We start from the raw sequence: 6,335 nt of genomic DNA on the forward strand, positions 1-6,335 counted from the left end.
AACCCTAAACATAACCGTGCCCGGCATGGGAGAGGAATTCAAAAGAGGGCCCCAGAAAACACATTCAAAGCCCGTTGCACCCATCCAAACATGCCCCCAAAGGAAAGTTTTGGGTACAACTGAACTCCCCAGGGGAGGCTTCACGCAGCCCCAAATGCAACTGTACCCTCTGTGATCGCTACTTCTGAGCAACCCGAAACATAGCCCTACCAGGCATGGGAGAGGAATTCAAAATAAGGCCCCGGAAAACACGTTCAAAGCCCATTTCGCCCATCCAAAAGTGCCCCCAAAGGAAGGCTTTGGGTACAACTGAACTCCCCAGGGAAGCCTTCACACAGCCCCACATGCAACTGGACCCTCTGTGTTCGCTCTTTCTCAGCAAACTGAAACATAGCCCTAACCGGCATGGGAGAGGAATTCAAAACAGGGCCCCATTAAAGACGTTCAAAGCCTGTTTTGCTCATCCAAAAGTGCCCCCAAAGGAAGGCTTTGGGTACAACTGAACTCCCCAGGGGAGCCTTCACGCAGCGCCACATGCAACTGGACCCTCTGTGTTCGCTCTTTCTGAGCAACCCGAAACATAGCCCTACCCAGCATGGGAGAGGAATTCAAAAGAGGGCCCCAGAAAACACGTTCAAAGCCCATTTCGCCCATCCAAAAGTGCCCCCAAAGGAAGGCTTTGGGTACAACTGAACTCCGCAGGGGAGCCTTCACGCAGCCCCACATGCAACTGGACCCTCTCTGTTCGCTCTTTCTGAGCATCCCGAAACATATCCCTACCTGGAATCTGAGAGGAATTTAAAATAAGACCCCGGAAAACGCGTTCAAAGCCCCTTTCACCCATCAAAAATTGCCCCCAAAGGAATCCTTTTTGTACAGCTGAATTCCCCAGGGGAGCCTTTACGCAACCCTACGTGCATCTGGACTCTCTGTGTTCGCTCTTTTTGAGTAACCCTAAATATATCCCTACCCGGATTCTGAGAGGAATTTAAAATAGGAACCCAGAAAACACATACAAAGCCCCTTTCTCCCAGCAAAAAAAGCCCCTATCGGAAGACTGTGGGTACAACTGAACTCCCCAGGGGAGCCTTTACGCAGCCCCACATGGATCTGGACTCTTTGTGTTTGCTCTTTCTATACAACCCTAAACGTAACCCTAACCGGAACACTGAGACAAATTTAAAATAGGACCTCCAAAAACATGTACAGAGCCTCTTTCTCCCATCAAAAAGTGTTCCCAACAGTAAGGAACAGTGAAGGGGCGGGATGCACATCCATAATAGTGGCCCGCCAGGGCTTGAATTGGGGGATCCACAGCTGCACCGAGGACCCGCTAGGGCTTAAAGGGGGGGTCTACATCTTCACCATGGGCCCACTGCGGTTTGAAGGGGGAGGGGGGGTCAACTGCAGCACCATGGAACCACCAGGGCTTGCAGGTGGGCATATGCCTGTGCACCCGGTGCCCCAATGGGGCTTGCGGGGGGTGGGGGGGTTCATCAGCGCGCAAGGGTCCCTGCTGGGGTGCGCAGTGGGTGGTCCATTGGCGCACACGGGGGCCCACGGCAACTCACAACGGGGGGGTTGTCCTGGGTGTCCAGTCACAGGAGCTGGAGAGTCTGCAGGAGCTGGAACGGCTGTAGGTACTGGAGTGGCTGCAGGAGCTGGACATGCTAGAACTCCAGTACGAACTGGAATCAAAGGCAACCAAGTAGCATGCCACAATTGATATTGCTAATGCATTTTTCTCCATCCCTCTAGCAGCAGAGTGCAGGCCACAGTTTGCCTTCACTTGGAGGGGAGTCCAATATACTTGGAATTGGCTGCCCCATGGGTGGAAACACAGCCCTACCATTTGCCATGGACTGATCCAGTCTGCACTGGAGCAGGGGGAAGCTCCTGAACACTGGCAGTACATCAATTACATTATTGTGTGGGGTGACACAGCAGAGGAAGTTTTCAAAAAAGGGAAGAAAATAAAAAACAGTCCTTCTAAAGGCTGGTTTTGCCATAAAACAAAATAAAGTCAAAGGACCTGCACGAGAGATCCAGTTTTTAGGAATAAAATGGCAAGATGGACGTCGTCAAATCCCAATGGATGTGATCAACAAAATAACAGCTATGTCTCCAACAACTAGGAAAAAAAGAAACACAAACTTTCCTAGGTGTTGTGGTGTTTTGGAGAATGTACATTCCAAATTACAGTCTGATTGTAAACCCGCTCTATCAGGTAACCCATAAGAAGAATGATTTTGAATGCGGCCCTGAACAATGACAAGCCTTTGAACAAATTAAGCAGGAAATAGTTCATGCAGTAACCCTTGGGCCAGTTCGAACAGGACCAGATGTAAAGAATGTGCTCTACACTGCAGCCAGAGAGAATGGCCCCACCTGGAGCCTCTGGCAGAAAGAACCTGGGGAAACTCAGGGTCAACCTCTGGGGTTTTGGAGTCGGGGATACAGAGGATCTGAGGCCTGCTACACTCCAACCAAAAAGGAAATACTGTCAGCATATGAAGGGGTTTGATCTGCTTCAGAAGTGGTTGGTACTGAAGTGCAGCTGCTTCTGGCACCCCGACTGCTGGTAGTAGGCTGGATGTTCAAAGGAAGGGTCCTCCCTGCACATCATGCAACTGATGCTACATGGAACAAGTGGGTTGCACTGATTACTCAGTGGGCTCGAATAGGAAACACCAGTCACCCATGAATCTTGGAGGTGATTATGGACTGGCCAGAAGGCAAATACTTTGGGATATCATCAGAGGAAGAGGTGCTCCATGCTGAAGAAGCCCCACAGTACAACAAGCTACCAGAAAATGAGAAGAAATATGCCCTGTTCACTGATGGGTCCTGTCATATTGTGGGAAAGCATTGGAGATGGAAGGCTGATGTATGGAGTCCTACACGACGAGTTTCAGAAGCTGCTGAAGGAGAAGGTGAATTGAGTCAGTTTGCAGAAGGGAAGGCCATTCAGCTGGCTTTAGACATTGCTGAACGAGAAAAATGGCCAGTTCTCTATCTCTACACTGATTCATGGATGGTAGCAAATGCCCTGTGGAGATGGTTACAGCAATGGAAGCAAAACAACTGGCAGCACAGGGGCAAACCCATCTGGGCTGCTGCATTGTGGCAAGATATTGCTGCCTGGGTAGAGAACCTGGTTGTAAAGGTATGCCACGTAGATGATCATGTGCCTAAGAATTGGCCTACCAAAGAACATCAAAACAACCAGCAGGTGGATCAGGCTGCTACAGTTGAAGTGGCTCAGGGGGACCTGGACTGGCAACATAAAGGTGAATTAAAGCCCGATGGGCCCATGACACCTCAGGCCATCAAGGTAAAGATGCAACATACAGATGGGTTTGTGATCGAGGATGGACCTGACCATGGACACTATAGCACAGGTAATTCATGATTTTGAAACACGTGCTGCAATTAAGCAAGCCAAACGGTCAAAGCCTCTTTGGTATGGAGGACGATGGCTGATACAGAAATATGGAGAGGCCTGGCAGATTGATTACATCACACTCCCTCAAACCTGCAATGGCAAGCACCACATACTTACAATGTTGGAAGCACGGATGTGGGCTCACAAGAGGAGGAGGGTCCGCTGCAGTGCCTGAGGACCCGCTGCAGATTGCAAAGGGGGTTCACTGCCGCACCAGGGGCCTGCCGGGGCTCACACAGGGGAGTCCACCAGCATGCCTGAGGGCCCACCAGGGCTCACAAGGGGGGGTGCATCGGTGCACCCGGGGTCATGCAGAGCCTCACAGGGGTGGTCCACTGCTGTACCAGGGGCCCTCTGGGGCTTGAACTTGGGGGTACACCGCCGCACTGGGAGCCCGATGGGGTTTGCAGGGGGGCATCCACTGGCACGCCTGGGGACCCATGGCAGGCCTGCAGGGGATCTCAGGGGTGGTTCCTTGTCGCACCCAGGGACCCACTAGAGTTTGCAAGGGGGGGGTCCGCCGCCGCACTGGGAGCCCACCAGGACCCGCAGGTGGAGTTCCAATGGCGCAACCTGGGACCCGCTGGAGCTCACAAGGGGGGGTTCTGCTGCTGCACTGCTGGCCTGCCGGGGCTCATGGGTGGGGGGCACACAGGTGCGCCTGGGGGCCCGGCAGGGCTCGCAGCAGGGTTCTACTGGTGCATCCGGCTGCCCACTGGGGCTCGCAGGGGCAAGTCCGCCACCACACCTTGGGCCTGCAAGGGCTCTCAGGGGGTTCCACCTCAGCAACCTGTGGCCCGCTGAGACTCACAGATGGGATCCACCACAGCGACTAGGGATCCTCTGGGGCTCACGCAGCAGGGTCCACCACCGCACTGGGTGCCTGCAAGGGCTCACAGGGGGGGGTCCAGCACAGCAACCAGTCATCTGCTGGGACTTGTGGGGGGGTCCATCACAGTGCCTGGGGCTCCACCTGGTCTCACAGTGAGGGTCCACCGCAGCGACCAGTGGCCTGCCGGGGCTTGCAGGGGGATCCACCAAAGCGCCCTTGGGCTCAGCAGGGTAGTATACCGCTGTGCCTGGGTGCCGCCAGGGCTTGCATGGGGGAGTCCATTGCAGTGACTGGGAGACTGCCAGGGCTGGCAGGGTGGGTCCAATGCAGCAACCGGAGGCCCACCAGGGCTCCAAGGGGGGTGTCCACCGACGTGACAGGGGGCCCGCTGGTGCTCGCAAGTGGGGGTCCACCCATGCGCCCGGTGTCCCACTGGGGCTCACAGGGGGGTTCCACCACCACATCGGGGGCCCACAAGGGGTCACAAAGGGGTGTACTGCAGTGCCCAGGGGTCCGCCGGGGCTCACACGGGGGGTCCACCAAAGTGCCTCGGGGCCTGACATTGCTCTCAGGGGGGGGTCCAGTGCCGCACCCAGTGGCCCATCATGGGTTGTTGGTGCAGGTCTGCCGCTGCGCCCAGGGGCCTGCCAGGTCTCCCAGGGGGGTCCACCACTGCACCTGTGGGCCCACCATGGTTTGCAGGGGTGTCCACCGAAGCTCCTGGGGGCCCGCCAGTGCTCGCAGGGGAGGGTCCAGTGCCGCACCCAGGGGGCTGCCACAGGTCACCATCAGAGGTCCACTGCCACTCCTGGGGGCACTCCATGGGTTGCTGGCATGTTTTGGTTGTCTCGACTAGGGGCCCTCTGAGGCTCGAAGGGGAGGGTCTACCACCGCACCCGGGGACCCGTCGGGGCTTGCAGGGGGGACTCCTCCTCTGCACGATGGGCCTGCCAGGGGTCACTGGGCATGGGTTAGCCACTGTGCCCAGGGTCCCACCAGGGCTTGCCAGCAGGGGATGACGCTGTGCCTGGTGGGCCACTGGGGCTTACCAACAGAGCTCCACCACTGCGGCTGGGGACCTGCCCCAGCTAGCCAATGATCTGCTGCACCCATGGTCCCACCTGGGCTCTCTGGTGGTGGTCCACCGCCACGCATGGGGACACAAGAGTGTCGCTGGCAGGTGTCTGTCACTTCTGTGCCCAGGGACCCCCTGAGGTTCACCAGTGGAGCTCCGCTGCCACGCCCGGGGGTCCGCTGTGGGTTGAGGATGGGGGGGCCTCCGCCGTGCCCGAGGACCCAAGGGTGTCATGGGAAAGGGTCTGCCACCATGCATGGGGGCCCTCTGGGGCTCGCATGGTGGGGTGGGGGATCTACCACCACCCCTGGGGCCCGATGGGGGTCCACTGCTGTGCCTGGGGGCCCACCATGGGTCGCCGGTGGTGGTCCGCCTCCATGCTTGGGGCCACACCAGGGGTCACTGGCTGGAGTCCTCCAACGTGCCTGGGGTCCCTCCGGGGGTTGCTGGCAGGGGTCCACTGCAGCACCATGGGTGCCCGTGATGGGTGGTGGGTTGGAGTCTTCTGTCACGAACAGGGGCCTGCCTGGGGACATCAGCAGGGGTACACCGCGGTGTCTTGTGTCTCACTGGGGCTTGCTGCCGGGGGTCCGCTGCTGTGCCCGTGGGCCCACCAGAGGTCGCTGCCAGGGGTCTGCCGCCACGCCCAGGAGCCTTGTGGGTCTCTCTGGCAGGGTTCCATCGGTGAGGCTGGTGGCCTGCCTGGGCTCGCAGGGGGGTCTACCACAATGCCTGGGGGCCCACCATAAGTCACCAGCAGATGTCCACCGCTGTGCCCGGGGGTCCACAGCGTGTTGCTGGGGGGGTTCGTCCAGGGTCCTGCCGGGGGTCGTGTCACGGGACCTCCGCTGCGACATCCTTTGCCAGCTCTTAGCTTAGTTTTATGCACTAACTCCCAAAGCCAGCTTGCTCAGAGACTTTTTCCCAGCACATACATGTAAATATTGTGGAACAGTGATTACTTCAAATCACAAATTCTTCAT

Source organism: Aythya ferina, assembly GCF_964211825.1.
Source record: "Aythya ferina genome assembly, chromosome: 18".
Lineage (NCBI taxonomy): Eukaryota > Metazoa > Chordata > Aves > Anseriformes > Anatidae > Aythya > Aythya ferina.